This window comes from Podarcis bocagei, assembly GCF_964188305.1.
Source record: "Podarcis bocagei genome assembly, chromosome: 16".
NCBI classification, from domain to species: domain Eukaryota; kingdom Metazoa; phylum Chordata; class Lepidosauria; order Squamata; family Lacertidae; genus Podarcis; species Podarcis bocagei.
This window is the reverse complement of record NC_138142.1, coordinates 44,176,982-44,195,908: the sequence shown is the minus strand read 5'-3', so window position 1 is coordinate 44,195,908 and position 18,927 is coordinate 44,176,982. Positions and strand designations below refer to the sequence as shown.

The window sequence follows — 18,927 nt, the reverse complement described above, 5'->3', positions numbered from 1 at the left end:
GGTGGCCACCTGCCAGAAGTTTTTCCGCTGTGGTTTCTGCATTGCAGGGGGTTGGTCTAGATGGCCTTTGGGGTCCCTTCCGACTCTGCAGTTCTATGAGTCTGTCTCCTGCCTCTGGCCAGTCTGCTTTGTGGAGCCCCCTCCCTTGCCGACCCACTCCTGAAACGCTAAAGGAGTGCAGAAGCAGACGGTCCCCTCCACGGAGAGCCATTAACTTCTCACAGGCATTAAACATTAACCGCATGTGGTTTAGCTGGCATTAATTAGGGCAGAGAGCGGAGCACTGGAGACTCCAAATGTACAGTGTGTAACAGTTTTATGCATCCTGCTCTCTGAGAAGGAGAAGGGGACCAGCCTGGGTCTTTCTCCAAATATCTCTCCCCCTAAAAAAAATTAAATTGCATCTCTGGGGAAAGATGCTTCCTTCTCCGAAATCCATGCAAGGCTTTACCTTCCACTGGGACTTGGGAGCATCCCATGAAGGCAGACAATTCAGGACAGATCAAAGAAAGCCCCTTTCCACACAGGGCAGAGATGGAACTGTGGAACTCCCTGCTGCAGGGATGGCCAACAAGAAAGAAGATTCCACCTAAACATTAGGAAGAACTTCCTGACAGTAAGAGCTGTTCGACAGTGGTATTTGCTGCCAAGGAGTGTGGTGGAGTCTCCTTCTTTGGAGGTCTTTAAGCAGAGGCTTGACAACCATATGTCAGGAGTGCTCTGATGGTGTTTCCTGCTTGGCGGGGGGTTGGACTCGATGGCCCTTGTGGTCTCTTCCAACTCTAGGATTCTAGGATTCTATGATTTGCAAGGCTTAAAAAGAGGATTGGATGAATTCGTGGAGGGGGAGGCTCTTGAAGGCTGCTAGCCACCAGGGCTGTGCTGTGCCTCCATGGCCCTCCTTTGACACCGAGAGAACAGGAGTCGGGCCTAGATGGGCCTGATGGGCCTGATCCAGGAGGCTCTTCTGATAATAAATAATAATAATAATTTATTATTTATACCCCACCCATCTGGCTGGGTTTCCCCAGCCACTCTGGGCGGCTTCCAACAGAATACTAAAATACAATAGCCTATTAAATATTAAAAGCTTCCCTAAACAGGGCTGCCTTCTTATGTCTTCTGAATGTCAGGTAGTTGTTGTTCTCTTAGACATCTGCTGGAAGGGCGTTCCACAGGATGGGTGCCACTACCGAGAAGGCCCTCTGCCTGGTTCCCTGTAACTTGGCTTCTCGCAGGGAGGGAACCTCCAGAAGGCCCTCGGATCTGGACCTCAGCGTCCGGGCAGAATGATGGGGGAGGAGACGCTCCTTCAGATACACTGGACCGAGGCTGTTTAGGGCTTTAAAGGTCAACACCAACACTTTGAATTGTGCTCGGAAACGTACTGGGAGCCAATGTAGGCCTTTCAGGACTGGTGTTATGTAGTCTTGGCGGCCGCTCCCAGTCCCCAGTCTAGCTGCCACATTCTGGATTAATTGCAGTTTCCGAGTCACCTTCAAAGGTAGCCCCACGTAGAGCGCATTGCAGTAGTCCAAGTGGGCTAATGAGGTTCTTGTGTCCCGCCTTCCACCTCACAGTCTTGAGTTGCAAGGTGCAGCTACAATATTCTAAGTGGAAATGAAACATTCCCCATGTGGCTATTTGTCTTTCAGAATTTCACCCTCTGTGATAAGGCTCTTGAAGGATCCGGGGAGCCTAACTGCATAGCAAAACTCACCGGAGGCTTTTAAGCAGAGGCTGGGGGACCACCTGCCTGGGATTCTTTAGCTGTGATTGTAGGGGGTGGGCTAGATGTCCTCTGGGGGTCCCTTCCTGCTCTACAGTTCTATGAGCCCCTGGACTGGTTGCAAATAGGACGGTAGGCAGGTATGTAGAGGGAGGACTGCTCGGGGGCAGACTGAGACTGGTGGGGCAGTGCCCCATTTTCCTCCAAAGCTCTCCGCGGAACATTTTCAGAGATTCCTCCCCACTCCTCTGCTGAAACAGCAGGGACGGCAGCAGCGCCACCCAAACATCACAGAGCCTTTCCTAGCCGCCAGCAAACTCTGGTTAAACTGTAACCTCAGGTCGCTTGAGAAAGAGGGTTGCTGCAAATCTGTTTCTTCCTCCAGGGCACCACTGAGGTGCTCGGAACAAGAGCCAGCTTGTTAAAACCTGTGTTTGGGCGTGGAGGGAACAGGCTGGGGGCACGGAGGCCACGTCTAGGAACGGAGGGTGTACAAAACCAGCAATCTCACATCGCAGGGGGACGGAGAGGTGTAGGCCTTTCGCTGGAATTGCTCGTATTCCAAGCCCACGTCAAGGTCAACGCTCACTGCCTTCCTTCCTGGTTGCCTTGTGCGCTTTCGCAGCGCATAGCAAGCTGGGGTCTCTAGGAGTTTATTTATTCCAGTGCCATTCCTTCCAAGGCACCTTCAGCTTCGTTTGGCTGCGATTCCTGCATCACAGGGGGTTGGACTGGACAACTCTTTGGGTGACTCTTCCAAGCCTACAATTCTGCCATCAGTGACCTGGAATCCCTGATCTCCAGGAGCTCAGGCGTGTGTCAGCGTCTGCTTGTGTCAGAAGATTCAGGACAGACAAGAAAGTCCTTCTTCACGTCTTGTAAACTACGGAGCTCACTGATTTAGGAGGAGAGGGCTATCGCTGCCTGTGCTAGTGTCTCCACTGTTGGAGGCAGCAGTGCTTTTGAATCCCAAATTCTCGAAACTGGGAGGGGAGAGTGGGCTTGTGTTCAGATCTCGCTTGCGGGTTTCTCACTGGGGCTGCTGGTTCCCCACTGGGAGAGCAGGCCAGGGCACTGGGCTGGATGGGTCCCTGTGGCCTGATGGAGCAGCGCTCCTCTTTTATTCCTAAACGCCCAGTTCCAAGCCACCTCGATTGCATTTGAGAGCCCACCCAGTTCCTTCTCCCCAAAATCCAGCTTTGCAACCTGTCGCGAGGAAGCCAAGTGCTGCCTGCCTCCAAGCCGACAACATCATGTCCCTTTCCAAACTGCTCCCATGCTGCTTTCAGATGCAAGGTTGCCTTCTTGGGGAAACTCACAAATCTTTAGGCCCAGTGGGCAGCAAAGGCCTTTCTGGGCAGGCCTGGCAATTCTGCAGGCGGCAGCAGAGAAAGGGGAACTTGCTCCAGCACCACCGCTTGCTCCCCACTGAGGTGGCAGGATGTGTCCTGGTGGGAACTTGCCAACAAACCAGTGGCTGGAACAGAGCAAGCAGGCGAGAACCACAGGAGCAGGGAGCGAGTGCCAGCTGGCATCTTCCAGGACCCACACAGGCACCTGCTTCCTCTCTCTCTCCTCCCTGCCCAAGCCTCTTCCCCAACACCCAGATCCTTGAGCCTCGTGGCAACACCAGCTTGGGACTAGCCTTGCTCTCCCTCTTTCCCTCATTCCAGGCTTTATCCTCCCGGTCGTTGTGATTTTGGCAAGGCCAGATTTCCCCGTAGCTTTGGATAAACCAGGGAGCAAGAGCAGAGACTGTGGGTTGTAAATAAGGAAGGCTGGGAGGTGGGCAGAGGAGGGTGACCAAGGGAGATTGTGGGTCTGACCATCAAAGCTCATGAGGAGCAGTTGAGGAGATGGAGATGCTTCACCTGGAGAAGAGAAGATGGAGAGCTGACGTGATGGCCATCGTCAGATACCCGAGGGGCTGTCACATGAAGGAGGGAGCAAGCTTGTCAAGGGCAGGACCCCAACAAAGTGATTCAAATTGCAAGAAAGGGAAGGACGACTGAACATTAGGAAGAACTTTCTTAGGCCAAGAGCTGTTTGACAGTGGTGGGCCCTCCTCCTTTGGAGGTTTCAAAGCAGAGGTTGGATAGTCCATCAGGAAGTCTTTAGCTGTGACTCCTGTTTTGCAGGGGGTTGGACTGGATGACCCTCAGGGTCCCTTCGAACTCTACAGCTCTATGAAAGCCTCTTCCCCCAACAGCCAGATTCTGGAGCCTCATGGCAACATTGGCTTGAGATGAGCTCCTCTCTGCCTCATCCAAGGCCTTCTCCTCCCAGGGTTGCGATGACGGCAGTGCCAGGTGTCCCCGAAGAGCTTTGGCTACACGGAGGAGCGGAACGGGAGCAGGAACTGGGGGTGGCAAATGCAAAAGACTGGACAGCTCCCCGCCAGATCTCTGCAGGCCCTGGAAACCTCAGCCTCCTTGCCTTGAGGAGCAGGGACCTGTCCGGGCTCCAGAGTAGAGGAGGAGGAGGAGGCAGCGAGGGTGAAAAGAAGGGGATAGAAAGCGCGGAGGTGAAAGCATTTGTCTGTTTTGCAGGGGGGAAGAGGCCAGACAGTGGCTGCATTGTATGCCGAGAAAGGGCCTGAATGGAGCTTGGAGGGACACAAAAAGCGCTTTGACAATCAGGAGTTCATTAGTATGCGCGGAGGGGAGCCTCGCTGCCTCTATCTCCCCCTCTCCATCTTTCTCTCTCTGCTTCCAAAGAGGCTGCGCTCTGTGTCACAGAGAGGTGAGCCATGCAGAAAAGAAGAGTGTGAAAGGGATTTGGGAAGGAGGTAAAAAAAATTGGAGGGGAGACGGAGAGAGAGAGAGAGAGAGGCTGGGCACCCAGTTGCACAGAAAGAGCCCGGCCTCTCTTTGTTACACGAAATAATGGAATTTTTGGCAGGTGGCTCTTGAAAAGGTGCAAGAGGGGAAAAGGTCCTCTGGAATTCTGAAAGGTTTGGGAGGGCATCTTCCTTCCTCTGCACCCACTCTGACCTCCCCAAGGTGATTGGGGTGAGCAGGGGGGAAGAAATGAATCAGACGGGGTCTCCATCGTCTGGGCCTGATGGGCATAGGGCTTGCCCATTTTATTTCCTGTTTCCTTCCCTCTCGCCCAAGATCTTTAAGGAAGTGTCTCCTTGATGAACGTCTTGCTAGAGGTGTTTAAAATGCACAAGTCACCTTCAGGTTCTATGGATAAAAACTAATTCACCATGACCACCAAGTTTCCTGCAAATTCCTGCAGAATTTGCAGAGCAGAGGGACTCTGAATGGACACTGAATTTTTCATTAGGAGGGAGGAAGGAAGTTCTTTGTGCAGGAATCTGTGATGGCCAACACCTTGGATGGCTTTAAAAGAGGATTGGATAAATTGAGGGAGGGGAGGGATCTACGATCGTAATAAAGTACATCATTTCAATAAATAGCTCTAAGGGGTTGATGGATGAGCAGAACTAATTTGAAATACAAATCTGGCTGGCAGATCCTAGCATCCTTGTCAGGTCAGAGTTCAGCTATCAGATGGTCAGAATCCCAGAATCGTAGCGATGGAAGGGATTCAAAGGGTCACCTGGTGCAGCCCCCTGTAAGGAAGGAAGGAAGGAAAGCACTGAGAGTGTCCTACTGGGACCCAGGAGGGAGCAGGGCTCCAATGCCCATTCTGGCCATGAACCAGAGTCATTCCCTCTCTAAGCCTAACCTGCCTCGCAGGGTTGTTGTGCAGGATTAAATGATGAGGGAGAGAACCATTTACGCCAAGCTCCCGGGAGAAAAACAAGTGTGATATCAGGAAGGATATCTTGCAAGTGATTCACAACTGATTCACAGATGGAACTCCCTGCCTATTGAGATCAAGCAGGCAGCTTTTCTGTACTCTTTCTGGTGCCTGCTAAAAACAAAACCCTGTTTAGACAAGCTTAGAAAATTGAAGTAATTTTAATCTGTTTCTGTATGTTAACTTTCCTATGTTTTAAAGGAGGGTTGCGGATTTTTCTTGATTCTACTGTTTTCTCTTTGGTAAACTGCTTTGAGTTTTGTTTGCTTGTTTGCAATTTAACAGTGTGTAAATTCCATGACATGGATGAATAAATAAATGTTTCAAAGTAGTGAGGTGTTTTGCACGAGGCGGAAAGCCCTGGGGCGATACACACTTAGAAAGTTGAGCTATGCATTTGAAAATGTGGGCTGACTTGAGGCTTTCGAAGAGAAATTCCGCCCAGAAATTCTCCCCAACATACCTGCTCTGAAGCTTATCAGAGACCGAGAGAGATTAAAGGGGCAACCTTCGCACTGGCTAGGAAGAAGTTTGAAGCAACTGAAAGGGGGGGGGGTCATTCAGCTTAAAACTTGCCGCTGCTCTGACCCGGTGCAGCTGCCCTCAGTTTCAGGAAGGAAGTCTTCCCCACCCATAGCTGGGACCTTCTGTATGCAAGGCAGCTGTTCTGCCACTGAGCTGCGGACCTTGCCTGTAAAATAAGCCAAAATTCCAGTCCTCATGGTTCTGAACCAAGGGTTGAAATAGGAACGCAGGAAGCTGCCTTCGCCGAGGCAGACCAACTGGTTCCTCTCGCTCATAGGTGTCTGCACTGACAGGCAATGGCACTCCCGGGTTCCAGGTGGGAGACATTCCCAGACCAACCTGGGGGTAGCCTTCTGCAGGCAAAGCAGCTGCTCTCCCACTGCGTAAGGCGTCCTCGCCAAACCAGCTTGTAATGAGCTTTTGAGGCATGGCTGCAAAAGGGGTCATTACAGCCCCAGCCCCAGGCCTCAAGAGTTCAGTTCCAAAAAAGTCCAGGCTGCCGGTTATGGACCCTCACTCAAGGCACCTGTTGTCCGGATAAACGTCTTCCTTTCCTGCTGGGGAAGGATTCCAGCGAAGAGCTTTTCAGCGGTGGAGAAGGCTGCCTCAGGAAGTTGGAGGTTCTTAAGCCAAGGTTGCATGAGCGTCTGTCAGGGGCTTGGGCAAAATGACCCGGCCAGGACCCCTCCTAACTCTGCTTCTACGAAAGGCGATTCAGATGAGACACTAGCACTCACTTTTTGCTGGCAAGTTTTTAAAGGGAGACTGCATGGCCGCCTGTCAGGGGTTATTTAGTTGTGACTACTGCACTGCAGGGGGTGGACTAGATGTCCCTCGGGGGTCCCTTGCAACTCTACAATTTCACGAAGAAGGAGAAGAAGCTGGCAGGGCAGAGGAGGCAGAACGAACTCCCGGGAACATGGAATGCCAGGCTGGCAAAGCTCTGTGAGAGAAAGCTCTGTGTGTTTCCCACATGCAGCAGCCCACACAGGCATGCGTCCGCTCTCGTTCTGAGCACCCAGCTGAGCACCCTGAACCAAGTCAGGGGACGCCCAGGGATGAAGCCAGAGGGACGGAGTGAGACGGGGGACTTCATCCCTCCAGGAGGAGATGGGGCCAGCCAAGGAAGAAACACGGCTGGTGGGGATTAAGGTGGGCCACTGAACTTGCCAAGGAGAGCTCAGGATGGGAGAGACAGATCATTTGCTACACGATTTTCCTTGTTTCCCCGCTGTCAGGATGTATCCGGATTTGGAGGTGGGATGTTTAATATTCTGCCCTGCAATCTCTAGCAAGCAGCTGGGGTGGCAATTCAGGGTGCACAAACCTGTCACTTTTGGTCCTCATTTCCTCAAAATTTAAATTCACATCTCAGTATTCCTGCAGCAATTTGTTTTTCAAACACGAAAATGGGTTAGTGCCCGAGTGCAAATTGCTCCAAATAAAAAAACTTTTTTGCACACCGTTTTGACTAAAGTTCATATTTTCTGCAAGCGTTCCCCAAATACAATGCAGTTTTGCATTCTGAAGTGCACTGTTTCCAAACATGCGCATCTTTGGACAACTTCTTTGGCTGGAGAAGCGATTGCAAAATTCAGAGGAGCGCAAATCCCAAAGGGCGGGTTTCGTGTGTTGGATCAAGTGCACGTTAGAGAGTTTCTCACTGAAATGAATGCCAAAAATTATTTTCTCCCCCCCCCCCCGAGTTGCAACAGGAAGTTAGTGAAGTCCCCGAATCCACCCAGACATTTTGCTCGCCCAGAGGGGTCAAAGAGGAGTGCAGGTAGGTAGAACTCCCGAGACGGAAACTCGCTACCTGTGGAGCATCTCAGGAAGTCCCACTGTCCACCTGCTCAAAGTCCAATCGCCCTCCTCACCATCCTGTTGGGGCTTCCACCGTTTCACAGAGTCTTACCTTGAGTCCAGCGAAGGTCCGAAGAGCAAAACTGGCCAAGGGTCAGGGTTCAACCGGACTTCTTGCCGAAGGGAATCTGAGCTAAATCGACGTTGCTCCTTCTCGTCCCGCTGCCCCTGTGTGTGTGTGTGTGTGTGTGTGTGTGTGTGTGTGTGTGTGAACTCTCTCTTGCACACACTTTCCAAACCTAGGGCTCCAAGAGGCAGGATTCAACCACAGCTGCCAACACAGGGGCTCGGAGGCTTCTCGCAATGGCTTTTAAATTCAGGACCCACCATCAGATAAGAGCTGCTCTGAAAGGCTGAGTCTGCCCCATGGATTTTGTGCCTCTTTCCCCCCTCTCTCTTTCTTTTTCTCCCTTACAAAACTTTGCTCAAGTTCAATTGAATGAAAGGATTTATTTTGTTTTGTTTTTTTTAAAGCAGGGGGCGGAAGAGGGAGGTGATTGACGTCTTCGGCAGGCCTATCGCAGGAGGGCAGTGGCAAGGGACAATGGCGGGAGGTGGAGCTGTGCGGAGTGTAGAAGAAAAGGGGGGGGGGAGAGAAATCTGGCAGTGAAAGGTGGGAGGGGAGTGGGCACCAACAGGCAGAGCCGGAGGGTTAAAGTTTGAGAGGCGAGTTAATGAGATGGAAATCAAATCGCTCGCTGGGGATAGGGTTGCCTCCCTGCCCCAAACCCTCTGTGTTAAAAGGTCACGGGACAAGGGAGAGGAGAAGGCAGAATGAAAGGGGGGAGGGAGAAGCGTATTTAATTACAGCTGGATTTAAAAGGCACATGAATACTGTTGCAGAGGGAGCACCCGTCCGTGGAGGCGCAGCGCTAGAGGTGGCGGCAACAGAGGACGACACCTGCGCTGAGCTGTGAACAGATTAGTCCTTCCCATCCTCTTGGGACCTGCGTGAGGTTCCCACGGCACCCGGCCTCCTCCCATCTCCCCGCAAAAGACTTCACAGGCACCAGTTGCGTAGCAAAGGAGGAAAGCAATCTTTTAGTGCGGCGGAACCTACCCTTTGGAACTCCCTGCCTATGGACACCAGGCAGGAGGTGACTTTACTGAATGCTTTTTGGTACCTGTCAAGAAACATCGTTGTTTAGGTGAGGCTGTTGATGTAGGTTCCATCTGTTCTTCGTTTATTGCTGGTTTTTGTCTTTCGAATGTTTTAAAAGAGCTGCTTTTACTGGTGATTTTATTGTTATAAGCTTTTAGCGAACCACTTGGAGGGGTTTGGGGTTTATTATCCTTATTAAAAAGTTCTACACTGTGCTTCATCCGAGGATCACAGGGTGTTTTATGATATACCGTATTTTTCGTCCCATAGGACGCACCAGCCCATAGGACGCACCTAGTTTTTTTGGGGGGAAATAAAGGGGGGAAAATTCCCTTTATTTCCCCCCCCCCAACCAGGTCGGGGAATCCAAACCAGGTCAGGAAACAGCGGGATGGCGGCGCTCCGCCTCCCCGCTGCCCCCCGAGCTTGTGGGGCTGGCGCTGGGGAGAAGCGCGCTTCTCCCCAGCGCCAGCCTCCACACCAGGTCGAGGAACAGCGGGATGGCGGCGCTGCGCCTCCCCGCTGTCCCCCGAGCTTGTGGGGCTGCCCAATGTCTGCCCGAAGCGCAGGGCGCTCTGCTTCAGCGCGCCCCACGCTCCGTGCAGCAGGCTGCTATCCGCAGCCTAGGGAGCCCTGCAGGAACTCCCGCGGGCTCCCCAGGCTTGCTGATAGCTTCCTGAAGCCTGGAGAGTGAGAGGGGTCGGTGCGCACTGACCCCTCTTGCTCTCCAAGCTTCAGTGAAAGCCTGTATTCGCCCCATAGGATGCACACAGATTTCCCCTTCATTTTTGGAGGGGGAAAAGTGCGTCCTATAGGGCAAAAAATACGGTAAAAACACAAAACCTCATAACATAATAACAAACTAAAACAATAACCTCCCACCCACAGTTTAAAAGGCCTGAGAGAAGAGAAATGTTTTTGCCCGGCACTTAAAGCTCTGCAGTGAAGGTGCCAGGCGAGCGTCCCTGGGGAGAGCATGCCACAAGTGGGGAGTCACTGCAGAAAAGGCCCGTTCTCATGTTCTGCCCTCCAGGCCTCTTGTGGATGAGATGGATGAGGGAAGGCCCCAGACTAGGATCGTAGGGTACAATTAAGCAATGCATAGATTTTATGAAACAAAATAAATATAGTGGAGCAGGAGAGCTGAAAATAATGCCAATATATTTCCACATCTGGCCCCTTTGGTTTCAGATAGTACATGGGTAAAAAGGTAAAGGGACCCCTGACCATTAGGTCCAGTCGTGGCCGACTCTGGGGTTGCAGCGCTCATCTCGCTTTATTGGCCGAGGGAGCCGGCGTACAACTTCTGGGTCATGTGGCCAGCATGACTAAGCCGCTTCTGGCGAACCAGAGCAGCGCACGGAAACGCCGTTTACCTTCCTGCCAGAGTGGTACCTATTTATCTACTTGCACTTTGACTTGCTTTCGAACTGCTAGGTTGGCAGGAGCTGGGACAGAGCAACGGGAGCTCACCCGTCACGGGGATTCGAACCACCGACCTTCAGATCGGCAAGCCCTAGGCTCTGTGGTTTAACCCACAGCACCACCTGTGTCCCTGGTACATGGGTAGATGAGTCTAAAACACCCGGGACACAAATTTTCACAGCCCTCTAGCGGCTCTGGTGGCTCATTGACCAGAAGTAATGTAAACTCTGGAAGCGTAGACTCAGTTCTGACCACACTAAGCCTCGGGAGGAACTTCCAGTTTCAGAGGCAGTCTATCTGAATTCCTAGGTTCTTAAGGACATTTGGCCTTAAGGATGCTGGATTATATGGGCCTGATTCAGCTGCTCCAGGGCTCTTCTTGAGTCCTGATCCAGAAATTGCTCAGAATGGATTTTCTGTGTTCAAAGACAGAATAGCTCCGGATCCCAGATGCACTGCAGAGTTCTTGCCTATACTATACTGGGTCTTCAGCATCTGGGATTCAGAGGCAGAACGTAAAGGGAAAGGACCTCTGGATGGTTGAATCCATTCAAAGGCAACTATGGGGTTGCGGTGCTCATCTTGCTTTCAGGCCAAGGGAGCCGGCGTTTGTCCACAGACAGCTTTCTAGGTCAGCAGGACTAAACTGGAGCAACGGAACACTGTGATGGAAACCAGAGCGCACGGAAACGCCATTTACCCACCGCAGTGGTACCTATTTATCTATTTGCACTGGTGTGCTTTCAAGCTGGCAGAAGTTGGGACAGAGCTCACCCCATCGCAGGGATTCAAACCGCCGACCTTCTGATCTGCAAGCCCAAGAGGCTCAGTGGTTAAGACCACAGCACCACCTGCTCCCTGATTCAGAGGTACACTTTATCTGAACGTGGAGGTTCCATTCCTACCCATCACCACCAGCTGGCTTCCATCTTTCACCTTGATCTGACAGGACCTTCCCTGAGTTCATGTCCTCATGTGATCAACTCCATCACCAGGGCCACAGATTTGTCGTGGCAAATTATTTCTAGCAGTACGGCACTCCTCTGTCTCTGTCTGGGAGTTGGAGGAATTGGCACGATCATCACCCAGCACAATGCACATGTTTGCGAGAGACCTACAAAATTACACATTTTGTGGTTTTCCCTATGACTAAAGGACCTGGGTGCTGAACTTTAAGGTTATTGTTCTGGGGGAACCAAGGGACTTAATTGAACCTTCAGAGTACAACAGGTTTCTTGGCTGCGTTCTCCTTCCTCTTGTTTCAACATAGTTTGCTCCAACATTTCACTCTTTTACAAAACACAAGATTGTAAGAAGAGCCCGTCTGCTGGATCAAGCCAGAGGACCATCTACTCCGGCCCCCTGTTCTCACAGCGGCTGACCAGATGCTTCATTTGGGAAACCCGTGAGCAGGATCCGAACCCAAGAGCAGCCCTCTCCCCTCCTGGGGGTTCCAGCAACTGGTATTTGCAAGCATTGCTGCAGAGCAGAGCCAGGGTAGCCAGTTGCCATCGATAGCCCTCTCTCCTCCTCCGTGAATCTGTCGCATCCTCTTTTAAAGCCATCCAAGTTGGTGGCCCTCACCGTCTCCTGTGGCAGGGAGTTCCACAGTTTAACCCTGGTCTGCATGAAAAGATTCCTTTTATCTGTCCCGAATCTTCCAAAACTCAGCGTCGGTGCATGTCCAAGAATTCTAGTGTGATGAGAGATGGAGAAAAGCTGTTCCCTGCTCTCTCTCTCCATTCCAGGCCCCTTCCTAAGAGCATAATAACAGTGTGTTGGATCTACAAAGGAGGAATGGATTTGTAAACTCAATGAATGTTTAATTTTGGCAAAATTAACTGCTATAATAAGAAATCAGTCGAATCAAAAATTTAAAAAAGGAGTAGAAATGTTTTGATGAATATATGGCAAAATATTGCTAAAAAAAAGATACGCTAATATGCCTAGATTAAAATGTGAAGTACTGGATGGAAGAAAAATTAGTAAGGAAAGATAACAAGAATATATAGATGATTTGAGAAGATTGTAGAATGCAATGATTATTGTAAATTGTATAATGTGGAGGAAATCGAGGGGGTGGAGGGAAGTGGGAGGAAGGAGAAAAGAATAATATGATGGATTGAGGATTGAGGAAATATAAATGTAAACGTATGGGGAGGAAATGGTGTTGGTTTTGGTACATCTGTATTGTAATGTAATATATGAAAACCAATAAATAAATAAATAGGTAGGTAGGTAGGAAGGTGGTGCTGTGGGTTAAACCACAGACCCTAGGACTTGCCGATCAGAAGGTCAGCGGTTTGAATCCCCGCGACGGGGTGAGCTCCCGTTGCTCGGTCCCTGCTCCTGCCAACCTAGCAGTTCGAAAGCACCTCAAAGTGCAAGTAGATAAATAGGTACTGCTCCGGTGGGAAGGTAAACGGTGTTTCCGTGGGCTGCTCTGGTTTGCCAGAAGCGGCTTAGTCATGCTGGCCACATGACCTGGAAGCTGTACGCCGGCTCCCTCGGCCAATAATGCGAGATAAGCGCTGCAACCCCAGAGTCGGCCACAACTGGACCTAATGGTCAGGGGTCCCTTTACCTAGGTAGGTAGATAGATAGAAAGATAGAAAGATAGAAAGATAGAAAGATAGAAAGATAGAAAGATAGATAGATAGATAGATAGATAGATAGATAGATAGATAGATATAGAGAGATAGAGAGATAGAGAGATAGAGATAGAGATAGAGATAGAGATAGAGATAGAGATAGAGATAGAGATAGAGATAGAGAGATAGATAGATGATAGATAGATAGATAGATAGATAGATAGATAGAGAGATAGAGATAGAGATAGAGATAGAGATAGAGATAGAGATAGAGATAGAGATAGAGAGATAGATGATAGATAGATAGATAGATAGATAGAGAGATAGAGATAGAGATAGAGATGATAGAGATAGAGATAGAGATAGAGATAGAGATAGAGATAGATGATAGATAGATAGATAGATAGATAGATAGATAGATAGATGATAGATAGATAGATAGATAGATAGATAGATAGATAGATAGATGATAGATAGAGATAGATAGATAGATAGATAGATAGATAGATAGATAGATAGATGATAGATAGATAGATAGATAGATAGATAGATAGATAGATAGATAGATAGATGAAAAAAGAATGTGTTGGATCAGGCCACAGGGGGCATCTTACTCTCCCAGTGGCCAGTCAGATGCTGATTATGGGAGACCCACGGGCAGGATCCAGCCACAAGAGCCCCCTCCCCTTCCATGTCTCCCTGGAACCGGGCATTCAGGAACATTTCTGCCCAAGGGCAGAGCACAGGCCTTGTGGCTCCTTGTCTCCTTAGGCAGACCTCTCCTTAGCCGCCTTCCCTCTCACCTGGCCCATCCCAAAGGCTGCCCCACACAGGGAGACCATCCTGGGAAAGCGACCCCATCTCCCCCTCGGCGTTTGCAGGGGGACAGGTAACGAAAGGAGCTCCAGGTCAGGGCTATCAGGTAACTTGCGCTCCGGAGACGACATTCCCCTTTCTGCTGGGATTTTGCAGAGGCTCTTTTGGCCCAGGTGCCTTTGCAACAGTGATACTCCCTTGGAAGGCAAGGCCTTTTCAGCCGGGGAAATGGAGCCGGGGGCAGCCTCATCGGGCGAGAAGTCCCTGGAGAGAAAAAGACGGAAGCAAATCAAAAGAGGGAGCTTTTTGTGTGTGAAGCAGAAGGAACAAACATATCACACCTGTCCTTTGTCTCCTGATTTTCCTTCCCACCACATTTTCCACCATCTTTTCTTCCTTTCCATGACCCCGCAATTCTTTCTCTCTTGCTGTTAAAACTGCTTCTCGATTCCAACTGGGTTGTTTGCAAGAGCTCCTGTGTCATCGGTTTAAAAGTCACCTTCGACGGTCAATGTGTGTAAAAAACCAGCAACTCTAAATAAAAGTAGTCTCCTCCTCACCCCAAAAAAATACTTTTAAGAACATGAGAAGATATGAAGAGCCTTCTGAAGGGGACTCATCAACTCCAGGCTCCTGTCCTCACAGTGGCCAGGCAGATGATCGTTATAAGAAACCTGCAAGCAGGATAATAATAATAATAATAATAATAATAATAATAATAATAATAATAATTTTATTTATACCCCACCCTTCCTGGTTCAAAAACCGGGCTCAGGGCGGCTAACAACAAATTTAAAACACTTAATTATAAAATCAGCATAAAATACAGTATAAAAACATGAATAACAATAAAATTAAAAATTAAAAAATCAATTTAGGGGAAATGAGCATTAGATAATCCCCAGGGCTAGCTGGCTGAATTGGTCCTACTTGGGCCAGTGAGGAGGCCAGGGGAGAATTAGCTGTGGGGTCTCAGAGCGGGTGAGGGAAGGGAAGGGAAATAAAAGATCAGGCTGAATTCAAATTAAAGGCCAAGCGGAATAGCTCTGTCTTACAGGCCCAGTGGAAGGAGGATAAATCCTGCAGGGTCCTGGTCTCCTGGGACAGAGCATTCCACCAGGTCGGAGCCACCACTGAGAAGGCCCTGGCCCTGGTGGAGGATAGTCTGACTTCCTCAGGGCCCGGGACCTCTAAAGTATGGTTATTCATGGACCTTAAGGTCCTCTGCAGAGCAGACCAGGAGAGGCGGTCCTGTAGAATACAGGACTCTCCCCTCCTGTGGCTTCCAGCAAATGGGATTCATGAGTATTGCTGCCCATGACTGTGAAGACAGAGCATAGCCCTCCTAGCTAGCAGCCATCAATAGCCCTCTGCTTCCATGAATTTGTCCAGTTCTCTTTCAAAGCCCTCCGAATCAGTGGCCATCACTGCCTGCTGTGGGAGGGAGTTCCGCAGTCCCACTCTGCTGCGAGAAGAAATAAAAATTCCATCCTGTCTGCAGAAAAGGGCCTTTTCTATTCCTTGCTCCGAAACGAACACACATGCAAGTGGGAGGCTTTTCTCCCCCGTTCCCTTTTCATCCTGACCCTTTCAAACATGCCGGGGGGGCTGGGGGGGCTGGGAGAAGAGTCTTTTAATGGAGATCCTACCACGCAAGATAAAATGAGAAGCATCGAGGCCGAGGCAAGGAGGCCCTTTTCTGAAATGCACAGGCCCTGGGTGGAATCCAAATGGCGAGAACAAGAGATGTTCTGTTTTCATTTGTGTCGTGTGTCTCCCCCCCACCACCTCAAAACCTGCCCCCCCCCCCCACGACTGGACCTGGCTGAGCCACTGAGAGAGAGCTGCTTGTCTCAGCAAGAAGCCAGCATCTCTCCCTCTCTCTTTCTCTCTCTCTTTTCTGCAATCCACACGAACCCCTGGTGACAAATTGCCCCCGCCTGATCAATTTGGATCTCGGGCAACCTGACAGGTATCCTTCTTGACAGAGCTGGCTGGGAGGGAGCAGACATTGCATTTTGCAAGTGGCAGAGAGAGGGGGGGGGAGAGAGACGCACCATCAGCAGTTCTTCAAAGAAAGAAAAATATGGGAGAAGAGAAGAAGACAGGTGGAATCTTCCACTGTTGGTTTGGGAGTCTAGGAGGACAAAAGCATATCAGAAGAGCCTGCTGGATCCGGCCAAAGGGTCGGCTGCCATGGAGGAGTGGGGGGAGGCCCCCCAAGGGAAGAGACTCAAGGGATTGGTGGTGGGACAGTGATGAGTGGTGGGAGGGAGAAGAAGGAGCAGACTGGGAGGAGGAAGAAGCCACAGGGTTTAGTGAGCAGGAAGAGGCTGTGGCAGAGAGCAGTGCAGACTCAGAGGCAGGAGCAGAAGGTGGAAACGAAGGGACCAAGAGGCGGAGATCAGGCAGGCTGCTGAAGAAGACAGGGGGTCTCCACTGGCCCCCCAGGACATGAAGAGGCATGAAGAGGACAGAGCCAAGGGAGAAAAGGTAAAGGAGCCCAAGGAACCAGGGGAAGAGTCTTAGAGAGCCTTGGGAAAGCAGTCCTCACAACTGCCTCATTGGGGGCAAGGCCTACTGGGAAGAGCTGCTGTGACCACGAGGCCTGTGCCGTTTCGGTTTCTTCAAATAAAGAGTTAACTGACACCTGGTGAGTTACTGCTGACCTGCCCCCCCAACTGCTGCCCTGACATAGGCCACCCATGTCCTTCCTGTCCTCACTGCGGCCCAATGTCCCAAAGAAGACAGGAATCCAGATAGACTGCCTCTGCACCTGGAAGTTCCATAAGAACCGAAGTAGAGCCTGGCTGCTGGATCAGGCCCATCTAGTCCAGCATCCTGTTCTCGCAGGGGCTGACCAGATGCCCATTAGGGGAAACCCACAAGCAGGATTCAAGCACAGAAGCAGGGGTCAGCAAACTTTTTCAGCAGGGGGCCGGTCCACTGACCCTCAGACCTTGTGGGGGGCCGGACTATATTTTTTTGGGGGGTGATTTGTGGGGGGGGATGCCCCACAAATAACCCAGAGATGCATTTTAAATAAAAGGACACATTCTACTCATGTAAAAACATGCTGATTCTTGGACCGTCCGTGGGTTGGATTGAGAAGGCGATTGGGCCGGATCCAGCCCCTGGGCCTTAGGTTGCCCACCCACGAGCAACTCTCCTTTCCTGTGGACTAGATGGGCCCCCTTGGGCCTGATCCAGCTGCAGGGCTCCTCTTAGGTCCTTCTAAGACAGCTCCTCCCATCCTTCTCCCCCCCCCCCGCGATGCTTCAATTTTGTTCCCATCCCCTCAGCTGCTCCCTTCATTAAAAACTCATTGCTGCACTGTTGATTATTTCTGCTATGCAAACGTGGCCAGCAGAAAATGCATTATTAATTTGACACGGGGAAGGCAGGTGGGGGGCAGAGAGGGGCGAGTTACACAAGTCCTGCTGTCCTTCTGACGTTAAACTTAAGCGGAGCACACACCGCTCCCTCCTCCTTCCAGATTCACGCTACATAGGAACCGTGGAAGCTGCCAGTTGCCCAGTCAAACCATTGGCCCATATCCCCCAGTATTGTCTACACCAGGGGGCAGCAAACTTTTCCAGCAGGGGGCCGGTCCACTGTCCCTCAGACCTTGTGGGGGGCTGGGCTATATTTTGGAGGGGGGGAAATGAACCAATTCCTATGCCCCACAGATAACCCAGAGATGCATTTTAAATAAAAGGAGACATTCTACTCATGTAAAAACACGCTGATTCCCAGATCATCCGTGGGCCGGATTGAGAAGGTGATTGGGCTGGATCCGGCCCCCGGGCCTTAGTTTGCCTACCCATGGTCTACACCAGTGGTATCCAAACTTTTTTCAAAGAGGGCCAGATTTGATGAAGTGAAGGGCCGTGAGGGCCGACCAAAGTTGTTAACCTTTTTTTTAGGACTGAAGTTGTTGAGGGTTTTTTTTTTAGGATTTTACCCCAGGAAATAAACTGCCACGGGGGCCGGATTAAACCAACCAAGGGGCTGGATCAGGCCCCTGAAACGGACTTTGGACATGCCTGGTCTACACTGACTGGCAGCAGCTCTCCAGGGGTTCAGGCAAGGAGTCTCTCCCAGCCCCACCTGGGAGATGCTGGGGGTTGATTAAGGGGCCTTCTTCATTCCAAGCAGCTGCTCTGGCAAAGACGCAGGGTAGCTTCCAGAAATATAATCTGTGGAAAGACTTGAGGCCCATCAGGTTTTGGGGGCTGCTTGTGGGCATCTGGCTGGTGCCTGTGAGAGCAAGATGCTGGACTAGACCAGCTTTGGCCAGACTCTTCTTATGGAGCCTCCAGGTCTAGAGGCAGTCTATCTCCATTCCTATGTCCATAGGTATATTTGGTCACTGTGAGAAGAAGAGGCTGAACTAGACGGGGCCCCTTGGGCCTGATCCAGCTACAGGGCTCTTTTTCATGTTCTTCTTCATTTAATCTGCACAACAGCCCTGTGAGGTAGACTAGGCTGAGAGGAAGTGATTGGCCCAAGCTCAACCAGGGAGCTTTGTGGCTGAGTAGGGATTCGAAAGACGCCTGCTTCTTGGGAGAAAAGCAATGACAAACCTAGATGGCATCTTAAAAAGCAGAGACATCACCTTGCCAACAAAGGTCCGTATAGTCAAAGCTCTGGTTTTCCCAGTAGTGAGGTATGGAAGTGAGAGCTGGACCATAAAGAAGGCTGATCGCCGAAGAATTGACGCTTTTGAATTCTGGTGCTGGAGGAGACTCTTGAGAGTCCCATGGACTGCAAGAAGATCAAACCTCTCCATTCTGAAGGAAATCAGCCCTGAGTGCTCACTGGAAGGACAGATCCTGAAGCTGAGGCTCCAAGACTTTGGCCACCTCATGAGAAGAGAAGACTCCCTGGAAAAGACCCTGATGCTGGGAAAGATGGAAGGCCCAAGGAGAAGGGGACGACAGAGAAGGAGATGGCTGGACAGTGTTCTCGAAGCTACCAGCATGAGTTTGACCAAACTGCGGGAGGCAGTGGAAGACAGGAGTGCCTGGCGTGCTCTGGTCCAGGGGGTCACAAAGAGGCGGACACAACTAAACGACTAAACAACAACAAGGGATTTGAACCCT

General features: G+C 50.7%; 2 protein-coding genes across 2 annotated transcripts in view; one reads left to right on the top strand and one right to left on the bottom strand.

Moving 5' to 3' along the window:
• Positions 1 to 8,828, bottom strand: part of KCNJ10 (potassium inwardly rectifying channel subfamily J member 10) — a 34,067-nt gene extending 25,239 nt beyond the window's left edge. Inside the window, exon 1 of the mRNA XM_081173739.1 lies at positions 7,941 to 8,828. The gene's annotated coding sequence lies outside the window, so the exon portion shown is untranslated. The remainder of the gene's footprint in view (positions 1 to 7,940) is intronic.
• The window catches only part of LOC308575124 (uncharacterized protein), a 467,635-nt gene that overhangs the window by 211,114 nt on the left and 237,594 nt on the right, over positions 1 to 18,927 (top strand). The window lies entirely within an intron of this gene.